We start from the raw sequence: 11,888 nt of genomic DNA on the forward strand, positions 1-11,888 counted from the left end.
TTGCCCCCTTCACAGACCTGCAGATTTTGTCTGTATGCACATTCCCCTCATGTGATCTTAGATTTCCTCCCTCGGTATGCATGTGGCCCAGCAGTTTACTTCATGCCAGGATGAGCCAACACATACATAACATTGGCTTTCTGAACTTGCAAAGTTGAGAGGCACACGCTGACATGGCTGGATCCCTAAGACATGTGGAGTGTCCTAAGATGAAAAGCCTAATGCAGTTGGTCTGTCTTCCTGGCCTCAGAGCTACCCGCTGCAAGTGGCAGCAAAGGATCACAGTGAAAAGAGCCAGCGTGGGAATTAGCAAGCTTGGATTTGAATCCTGGCTCTTACATCTACTCACCGTGGGACCTCGGCCAAGTTTCTGAGACTTAGTTCTATAAGATAATAATTATTATAATATTTAAGGCATAGAGTTGCTAGAAAAACCAGATGAGATAGGTGCAAAGTAATTAGCCCCAAATAAAGGAATGGGAATAGTTATTTTTAATCATATTTATCAGTGTTAATAGAACATTTCCTAGTCCCCAGGAAATGGTTAAAGAGGAGGGATTGTTACAGCCCACAGGCAACTCCTTATTCCTGAAATAGGCTTTTCTCTCCACTCCATCTCTCCTACAAGGTCACTGCCATATGGGGGTGGTGAAGAAATGATGGATGTATTTATAGCAGTTAGGGAAACCGTATTTTGGATTTCAAGAACTTCCTGTACCTAAACCCCTCTCCTGTAATAAAGGTTTAAAGTCCTTTCCTTGCAGCTTACCTTACTTTTTTTCTTAAACCTCAGCAGCAATGTCACATTGAGGTCTCTCTTTGAACAAGCACCACTGTACTAAACCATATTTCTTACTGAATTTTGGGTGGAGTGAAAATTATTTCTGTCATTTATTCCTTAAGCCAAGAAGTATGCAGTAATTAAAGCACTATATATAAACAGGAACAAGAAGTAATTTATAGCTTATGCGTGATTGTTTCATTCTTTCATGAACTTACATATTTATGTATTTGAATAAAACCTATGAATACTAACTGGCTCTTTATTCCAACAAACGAGACTGATGGGGAGTGAATTGAAGAAGGAAAATGTGGAGCACATAATTGAAGAATAAGATGGAATGATGGACTTGAGATGCAAGTCTGAATCATTTTGTAACTCTAAATACAACACTTCATGCTCTGATTCTCCACCTGGAAAATTATGGTAATATAACTATCTGGAAAGTACGGCATAAGAGTCTATTTTTTAAAAAGAGAGAACATCAAAAATATTTTGGGGCTTTTGGATCCAAACAGGCAAACATTCAAAACAAGGGTCTGGGAAATTAGAATCCTTGTTTAGCCTGAAATATTTTATCCTTGGTGAACAGAGTTTGTAATATTTGAAGATGCTACTTTAAATCTAGGGTATCAACAGAGTAATAGTACTCACACATTGTTTAGCCAAAGAAACAGATGAATGGGCAACTCTCCGAAGACAAAACGCATTTGAGCAAGAAACACATAAAACGATTAACATCTTTACTAATAATTGTGTAAGAATTGAAAGCTAAACAATAATGTAACTTTTTTTCACTTTTCAAAATTGGAAAGAAGTTGAACACTCTGCTGATACAAATGCAGCTTTGTGGAGGATTGGGAAAATGCACACAATATTGGCGAGAGTATAACTGAGTACAGGAATTTTGAGAGCAATCTGATAGTAATTTTCAATCCGTGTGCCCTTTGGCCAGGAAATTCTGCTTCAAGGAATCTGTCCTACCTAAATATTCATATATGACAGTCTTTACAACATCAGTGGTTGTAATGGCCTGAAAAGGGAAGATAAACATCCATTAGTAGAAAGTGATTCAATCACTTACAGTAATCCATATTACCATATGCCACTGTGAAAAAGAATGATGTAAATCCACAGATACTGACTAGGGTAGGAAGGACTGTACATGAAATACTGTCATAAAAAACAAGTTGTAGAGCACTTCTTTGGTGGCTCCAAGGTAAAGAATCTACCTGCCAATGCAAGAGACACTGGTTTGACCCCTGATCTGGGAAGATCCCACATGCCACAGGGCAGCTGTGCCTGAGCGCCACAACTGCTGAGCTTGTGCTCTAGAGCATAGGAGCCACAGCTACTGAGCCCATATCAGTGAGTGGTAATCCCACTCTCTAGAAATAAATGGTACACATATTTTTCTGTATTATATTGCAGTCTTTTAAAAATAAATCCTTAAAAAATTAGAATTATAGATGTGGTATCATACACTGATTTCTATTTATGTACTGATTTTAAAAAATTGTTTTTAAATTTATTTAAGTGCTCCGCGCCTTAGGTGCAGCACACATGATCTTCGATCTTTATTGTAGCATATGGGATCTAGTTCCTTGAGCAAGGGTCCAGCCTGGGCCCCCTGCATTGAGACACGAAGCCTTAGCCACTGGACCACCAAGGAAATCCCTTATGTACTGATTTTTAACTTAATGTTTTATTATGAGTGCTTATCTATTTATTTGGCATAACTTTAATAGTTATAGAATATGCCACATTATGGATATACCAATAGTTATTTCATAATGAACATTTGATAGTTTCTATTTTTTGCTATTGTAAAGAATATGTATACATGCATATAAAATATGTTTCATTATATCTCTTGATTGCTTCCTCAGGATAAATTTCTAAAAGGAGGAGGAGTGCAATCTTGGCTCGACACATATTGCCAAGTTGGTTCCTGGAAATACTGAATTCATTTGCACTTTTACCAGAAGGAGATCAAAATGAATGAGCTTCGCAGGTAGCTCAGTGGTAAAGAATCTGTCTTCCAATGCAGGAGAGGCATGGGACATGGGTTCGACCCCTCAGTTGGGAAGATCCCCTAGAGGAGGGTGGCAACCCACTCCAGTACTCTTGCTGGAAAAATCCCATGGACAGAGGAGCCTGGTGGCCTACAGTCCATGAGGTCACAAAGAGTCAAACTCTACTGAGCACCTGTGATAAAACTTCAACCATCCCATTGTGGCCAGTAGCTTAAATTCTCCTTTAAATAGAAAATAAAAAGAAACCAAAATAATAAGAAGGAATTGATTTAACAAGCAAAAATTTTTTCCTTTTAAAAATTTGTATTTACTTGATTGTTATTATAGTTGGAAAAATTAAAAAAAATTTTACTTCAGTTTGTAGTTTAAAAAAGAACATTTCCCTCTATAAAATTATAATTTTTTAATATTATATCAATATTGTTTAATAGTTAAATTGCACCATTTGTCTTAAAAATGTCTTTTCTGGTTTGTTTAAAACAAAATCCAACCCAAGACCAGACGTTGAACCTGAATATTACATCTCTTAAGATTCCTTTAAGCTACAGTTCCTTTATTTCTCTTGCTTTTTCCCTCTTGTTTCCTTCCTTTCTCGCTCTCTCTTTTCATGTACTGACTTTTGAAGAGATTTGGTCAGTTGTCTGGAGGATGTTTTATTTTTCCATATTTGTCTTATTTCCCTGCAGTGCTGTTCACTTTGATCCTCTATTCCCTGTATTTTCTGTAAATGAGGAGCTGGATTTAAAGGCATGAGATTTGAGCTAAACATTTTTGGAAAGAATACATCACAAGTGTTGTATATTTCTTATTGCATCATATTAGCAGTCTGACCAATAACATCTTGTGGTCAGTCATTAGGATTGTTAAGGTTGACCCCTGATAACAGTAGCAGCAACCTTCTCCTTCCATTTCCCTTTTGCAACTGCACAGTAATCTGTGTGGTGCCCTTGAGCACCAGAGGAATACTATTCTATTAAATAGAGTTTTCTCTCATCAACGGGGACCACTTGTTTATTCTGAAATGCAACTACTAGAAAGGTAAGATATTTCATTTTTTTCCTTTAATTATCCCTTAAATATTTGTTTGCCACTTACAATAGTTCTTTGGTGAATGATCTTTTCATTGCCTATTTGCAATGAAAATGTTCCTAATTCTCTTGGCATATACTTTCCTCAGTTTATTGTCTCGTTCTTAATTTTACTTGCTTTCAGGTACACATTTTATATTTTTATTTAATTTGGTCTCTTAATCTTTTTTCTTTGTGGTTTCCTCATGGTTTTCATGCTTAGAAATCCTTTTCTATCCCAAAGCCAGATCCACCTTTATCTTCATATAGCTGCTTTAATAGTTGATTTTTTAAAGCTATAAAATATGCTTATTTTTTAAAGCATCATTTAAAAAAAAATTTAGGATGCATTTGTTTTACTATTCCTCTGCTTAAAATCATTCAGTGCCTGCAGGATAAAAGTCAAACCTGGCAACTTGGCATATCAGCTCTTTGGAATCTGGCCTTTCCTTTGGCTTTATTTCCCATTTACATTCTAGCAACAGAAGGCCACTTGCAGTTCCCTGAATTGTTAATGCTCTTCCATGTGTCTATGCCTTTACAAATATGGAGTCCCTTCTCCATGACCTCCCACAGCTTGCCTGATTAATTTCTCTTCTTCCTCTTTATCACCTCTTTCTGTGTTTCACTGCAGCTTACTTAGTCACCCCTTTGTGATCCTCCAGAGCCTCTTGGTCATATTTTTATTGACATTTATCTTGTTGAATTACCATTGTCTTTATACATATTTCTCTCCCCATCCTGACTGTGAGGGCCTTAAAGGGGAGGACTGTATCGTATTTACCATCGTGACTGCCAGCACACAGAGGGCACACAATTTGTTGAATGTGTGAAAGGCTAATGAAAATACAGTTTTGGACAATAAAGCAGATAACAGTTTGCAAAAGTGATGGAAACCACCTTTGCAGAGTGGTGGAAAAGTCATTTCAGAATTTCCAAGATATAATATGCTTCCCCTCCTCTGTTTCTAAGAAATAGGGCTATCAAAGACTTCGCTAACCTAAAAGAAAAATAACTTCATATAACTATGACATGTATGTGTGTTAAGGATGGCTTTTGATGTGCAGTGTTAGTGACAAAGAAATGATGTCATAGTGGCAAAGCTTCTGACACAACTGCAATGCTGGGCAATCCTTGTCGTCTGGCTTCCCTAGCCCCTCTGTCCTGCAGCTCTTTATTCTTGGTTCTGCAGTGCTGCCACGCAAGACTCAGACACACTACCCCCAAATGCAAATCTGCACTTCCTTCCCCACCAGGTCTACCTGGAGCCTTGAGGTATAAGGGGCTCCCTTACATGGCTGGCTGCGTAGAGGGTCAGCACTGTTTATCTGTCCCTCGTTCACAGTTTTTAAAAAACCCAGGCCTTCCATAGAACTGGCTCATAAAGCAACAGAGCAGTCTCAAACTAGGGCATGTAGAATGTTTAAAAATATGGGATGATGACAGTACTAGAGATGATCTTGATTTCTATACTATGAAAAAGTAATGGAATCCAACAGTGCTATCCAATAGAAATAGAATGCAAGCCATGTAATTTTAAATATTTAGTAGCCATCTTTAAGAAAAAGAAATGTAAAATTAACTATGATAACATATTTTAACCCACATATTAGCATACTATGATTTCAGTGCATATAAATTTTAAAGTTCTACATTGCTTCAATTTTAAAATAAAAACTTAAATTTAACTGAAGTTAAGTAAAATAAAAAAGGTTAAAATTGGTACATTTAGTATTGATACAATGCTATTGATATTATCTATTTAGTATTGATACAGTACTATTGATACTATCTAATCCATTCTCCATATTCAAATATTATTGGTTGTTCAAATAATGTTCTTCATGGCTATTTCTTACAACAGTCCAGAATCTAATTTAGAATTATATATTACATTTAGTTGTTATGATTCTTTAGTTTCTTTGAAACTGGAAAATAATCTCAGCCTTTCCAGACATTGAGATCTTTGAAGTACATGGGCCAGTTGCTACGAAGAATGTCCTTAAATTTGGGTTTGATGTTTCCATATGATTATTTTCATGTGTTGCATTTTTGGTAAGCATCCCACAGAAAATCTGTGTGTTTGCTGTAGACACAGGGACTCCCTGCCAGAATCTGCCTCAAGGGAGGACTTGTTGAATTTATGGACTAAATGTTTGTCTCCCTTTGTTGAAGACCTACCCCACATGTAATGGTATTAGGAGATGATGTATTTAGGTTTAGTTAAAGTCATGAGAGTGGTGCTCATATGGTGGGATTATTATCCTTTTAAGAAAAGAAATAGACACCAGAGCTCACTCTCTTACTCTACGAGGATATAGTAAGCAAGAGGACTCGTCACGTACCTGCAGGGAGAATGGTCAGAAGATAGGCTCTAGCCAATAGATGCTCTATCGTCAGCCTCAGTTTCAGAGAGAAATCTTGTGTGATGTCATGTCCATCTCGAGAAGTCCACGTATGGTGACTTGTGAGGCAAGGATATCAAAGCCTGGCCATCTGATCTGACACAGGACACTATAATAGGTGGTACTTGTTCCAGAACTCCTGCTAGACTCACTGAGCGCTCCTTTGTTAGATCTGCATCACAGTTCAATTTATTCCTCTGCCGATACTGTTTCTTTCTCTTCCCTTTGAGGGAGGAAACAGACAGAGCAGCCTCCGTCTTGAAAGCAGGACTCCATCTTGGGCCGGACTGTGGACTTTGAGCTATATGCCCTTATCCATGGAAATGACATACCAACTGGAAAGCCAGGGCCCCCGGATGGAAGAGCCCCCGGGGTCGTACCTATACTCTCCATTGCCTAAAAGAATACCCTAATTATCTGTGTAAACAAATAGAATCATAAATTCTTTCATGTTTATTGGGGTACAACCACAGGCCTATTGATAATTGTCCACTGTTAACTACCTAGGCTTAAGGCATATGAATCATGGGTTAACTTTGATTGTATCTTTCTCTTCCTTTGTTCAGACTAGTTTTAGGGAATTTGGGAAGGTGGGTTTGGGCACGTACACTTAGGGTATATAAGGTTTTCAGAAAAACTGGTTGGTGTCCTTGGCTAAGAGGAGACTCTGCCTTGGGCCTGCCGGTGTAATAAACTGCACTCCACTATCTGCATTGTGCTTCTGAGTGAGTTTGTTTCCCGGAACGCATGGCTATAATACCTTCACAGGTGTTGGTCCTTAATAAACATTTCATACCCCAAACTCTACTTAGTGCCTACTTTCAAAGAACCCAACCCATGATGATAACAGAAATGGGATAATGAAAAAAAGGCAATAATAAAGAGTATTTGAAATGGAATCATTTACCACCTGTCTGGGGATATTAATAGATGGAAAATTTGACAGTATCACTTGTTAAAGTCTTTATCAGTGCTAAGTTGAGAGGCATATAGGTGGAAGGGAATATATACAAGCAGGTACAATGTATGAGACATTCAAGATATATGGAGAAAGAAAAGCTATGAGGGTAGTGCATTGGATGGCTCTTGCTGACTGCCATTGAGGCTCTACATAGAAATATAATATACAGCTAAAGTTGAATAACAGGCAATTGAAAACCAGGTGTGAAAGTTAGAGGACCACTTTGATTACATATATAAAAAGAGACAAATCTCATCTCTAGCAAGACTACAGAGAAAGCCCAGGAGAAAGCCAAGGGTTTAAGAAGTTAAAAGCCAATAAAGGCAGGACTGCTTTGCCAAGGTCAGATTCCTGGTCAGGAAACGCTGGTTGGGAAACAGGACACAGGGAAAGTGGTCATACATGTAGAGGACCCCAAAGTTTTTGCAGCCCTATCCCACTCCTGTCTCTTCTGAACCTTCTGAGCCTGCGTAAGTGGCTGTGCACCACCCTCCACATTATGAGTTGGTACCTGACCCTCAAAGGCAATATGTGCTCCTGGGCCTAACCTATCAGTCACCAGGCCTATGATGAGGCTTCAGTGAAGGTATAGCCCAGCTGAGGACATGGTGAGCCTAGGAAGGAAGGAAAGGAGCTATACACCAAGGGAGCTGCAAGATCCAGCCAACATTTATCAGAAGGAGCGGGGTAGTCCATGTGTGACTGGGTTCTAAGGCTGCTTAATCTAAGGGGTCAGAGTATAAAATTGGATAGAGAAGAGTTAGACTCGGGAGTACCTTCCTGAGATTCAGGATTTAACACACAGCAAGAACCCAGAATGCCAGGAGGTAAGCATTTAGCCCTTGGATGGCTCCTTCAAGTGTGGTTCACACAGTGCAGTTGAAACACCAGAATGGCAGGAGAGGATGGGATGGAAAGTGGAAGTGAGCATGCTGGAATGGTTACACTATGTGTGACTGCAAGAATTGCCAGATGGTATGTTCTTGGAAAGGCCCAGAGGAATGAGCTGTGGGGCACTGTTCAGAGGTTCAGCAGGTCTCTCTTTGTCAGCCAGGGTTGATGGCAGCAGAAGTCATAATAGAATTTGGTTCCCTGATATTACAAGACCCTGAGCAAACAGAGGCCAAGTGTTGATGTTTAATAGACAAATGCCAGGGTGAGACTGTGATGACTATCAGTTCAGTTCAGTTGCTCAGTCGTGTCTGACTCTTTGCGACCCCATGAATTGGTCACCAGGCCTCCCTGTCCATCACCAACTCCAGGAGTTCACTCAAACTCCCACCCATTGAGTCGGTGATGCCATCCAGCCATCTCATCCTCTGTCGTCCCCTTCTCCTCCTGCCCCCAATCCCTCCCAGCGTCAGAGTCTTTTTCAATGAGTCAACTCTTCACATGAAGTGGCCAAAGTACGGGAGTTTCAGCTTTAGCATCATTCCTTCCAAAGAAATCCCAGGGCTGATCTCCTTCAGAATGGACTGGTTGGATCTCCTTGCAGTCCAAGGGACTCTCAAGAGTCTTCTCCAACACCACAGTTCAAAAGCATCAATTCTTTGGTGCTCAGCTTTCTTCACAGTCCAACTCTCACATCCATACATGACAACTGGAAAAACAATAGCCTTGACTAGACAGACCTTTGTTGGCAAAGTAATGTCTCTGCTTTTCAATATACTATCTAGGTTGGTCATAACTTTCCTTCCAAGGAGTAAGCGTCTTTTAATTACATGGCTGCAATCACCATCTGCAGTGATTTTGGAGCCCCCCAAAATAAAGTCTGACACTGTTTCCACTGTTTCCCCATCTATTTCCCATGAAGTGATGGGACCAGATGCCATGATCTTAGTTTTCTGAATGTTGAGCTTTAAGCCAACTTTTTCACTCTCCTCTTTCACTTTCATTAAGAGGCTTTTTAGTTCCTCTTCACTTTCTGCCATAAGGGTGGTGTCATCTGCATAGCTGAGGTTATTGATATGATGACTATAATGGTCTGCAAAGTTAGAGTGGCAGTATGCTGGCCTGATGGCAAAGAATTATAAAAAATGGTTAATAGAATGTGGCCTTCATCGGGGCAAAATAGATGGGCAGGCACTAAATACTACTCAGCTTTCACTAGTAGAAAACTGAGAGGCTGAGTGTACTCATCCCACAAAAAACTCATGATTCCTGATCATGAATATCATGATTCCTTATATCCCTAGTAGGGAAAATACACAAGTCTGGTTACCAAGGGATAGAAGCAGATTGGCATCTCTTATTATGACTCTTAATGACTCATCAAGGGACTTCATATTTCTTATTTCCATAACCCTGGGCTCTGAGAGGTTTGAGTTCTTGGTCTCCACATGTTTAGCAGGTGATACAAGAGTCCTAGGGGATTATGAACTATGGCTGCTCCCTGAGCACTTTGAACTCCTGTGTCCAGGGACCAGGCAAGAAGAGGGTCACTGTCTTGTAAGGGATCACAGAGCATCAGGAGGAGGTTGGGCTGCTTTTTACACAACTGAGGCAGGGACGAATGTGTGTGGAATTCAGGCTTCCCACTTGGGAGCCTCAGAGTACTCCATTGCCCAACTGTGACTGTAAAACCACAGCTGGAGCAGGGCATGATGACCAGGGGATGAAAATCTGGGTTATGCTACTGGTAAGGCACTGAGGCCAGCAGAGTTGGAATGGAAGATGAGGACAATTAGAATGCGAAGCAGAGGGGGATAATGTGATATATCAGTTGTAGCTTGTCTCCCTCCTTTCCTTCCTCTAAGTTTGCCCTCTGAAAGAAATCCACCATGTTCCTGGAGAAGTGGGTTGGTTGACAACAAGGTGTTGACTGTGATAGACACAGAGCTAAGATGCCTAGACCTCCCCTCTCCCCACCCCACCAAAGAAGAAAATGCTGCCCATCTTTGGTGAGTGAAGACCCTTCAGCATCCACATCAGCTACAAGAGTATGGCCTCGTCTGGGCATACCCTTCCCAGGGCAGCCTGCCTCTGGTCCCTGAACGAGGTGGGACTATAAAAGTGGTCATTTTGGCCCACATAGGGCACTCTGATAAGCAACACTCACTCCAGAGCTACCCATTGGATCGGGAGAGGCTTTCTTAGGTCTGAATTGTAGTGTAAACTCTTAATCCCGTCTCCACTCTGCTTTCCTTCATAGGTGTTAATCGCTAATACACATCTTACACTTCAGACTCTGGCTCCAAAGAACCCACTTTCTGACAGTGTCCTTTTCAGTGCATTACATTAGGAAGCAAGCATATAAAGTCACTTGGTGATTTGGTGGCATCTGCCAGGTTTCTCCATTATAAAATTCCTGGTTTTCCCTTTGTTTAGTAGGCAATTTGGGGAGATGTTTTAAGATATATAAATATCTTGTTCCTCATTATACTTCTGTCTACTTAGATTGGGATAGGCATCTATTAATAATTTTCTAAGTCTCTCATTCTTTCTGTATTTGTTACTTGGCATTCTACTGTAAGGAAAAGCTTCCCCTCCTCATTTATCTATCAGATCAGATCAGATCAGATCAGTCGCTCAGTCGTGTCCGACTCTTTGCGACCCCATGAATCACAGCATGCCAGGCCTCCCTGTCCATCACCATCTCCTGGAGTTCACTCAGACTCATGTCCATCAAGTCAGTGATGCCATCCAGCCATCTCATCCTCTGCCGTTCCCTTCTCCTCTTGCCCCCAATCCCTCCCAGCATCAGAGTCTTTTCCAATGAGTCAACTCTTCGCATGAGGTGGCCAAAGTATTGGAGTTTCAGCTTTAGCATCATTCCTTCCAAAGAAATCCCAGGGCTGATCTCCTTCAGAATGGACTGGTTGGATCTCCTTGCAGTCCAAGGGACTCTCAAGAGTCTTCTCCAACACCACAGTTCAAAAGCATCAATTCTTCAGCGCTCAGCCTTCTTCACAGTCCAACTCTCACATCCATACATGACCACAGGAAAAACCATAGCCTTGACTAGACGAACCTTTGTTGGCAAAGTAATGTCTCTGGCTTTTCAATATGCTATCTAGGTTGGTCATAACTTTGCTTCCAAGGAGTAAGTGTCTTTTAATTTCATGGCTGCAGTCACCATCTGCAGTGATTTTGGAGCCCAGAAAACTAAAGTCTAACACTGTTTCCACTGTTTCCCCATCTATTTCCCATGAAGTGATGAGACCGGATGCCATGATCTTTGTTTTCTGAATGTTGAGCTTTAAGCCAACTTTTTCACTCTCCACTTTCACCTTCATCAAGAGGCTTTTTAGTTCCTCTTCACTTTCTGCCATAAGGGTGGTGTCATCTGCATATCTGAGGTTATTGATATTTCTCCCAGCAATCTTGATTTCAGCTTGTGTTTCTTCCAGTCCAGCATTTCTCATGATGTACTCTGCATATAAGTTAAATAAGCAGGGTGACAATATACAGCCTTGACGAACTCCTTTTCCTATTTGGAACCAGTCTGTTGTTCCACGTCCAGTTCTAACTGTTACTTCCTGACCTGCATACAAATTTCTCAAGAGGCAGATCAGGTGGTCTGGTATTCCCATCTCTTTCAGAATTTTCCACAGTTTGTTGTGATCCACACAGTCAAAGGCTTTGGCATAGTCAATAAAGCAGAAATAGATGTTTTTCTGGAACTCTCTTGCTTTTTCC

The sequence above is a fragment of the Bison bison genome, unplaced genomic scaffold, assembly GCF_000754665.1.
Source record: "Bison bison bison isolate TAMUID 2011002044 unplaced genomic scaffold, Bison_UMD1.0 scf7180017864032, whole genome shotgun sequence".
NCBI classification, from domain to species: Eukaryota; Metazoa; Chordata; class Mammalia; order Artiodactyla; family Bovidae; genus Bison; species Bison bison.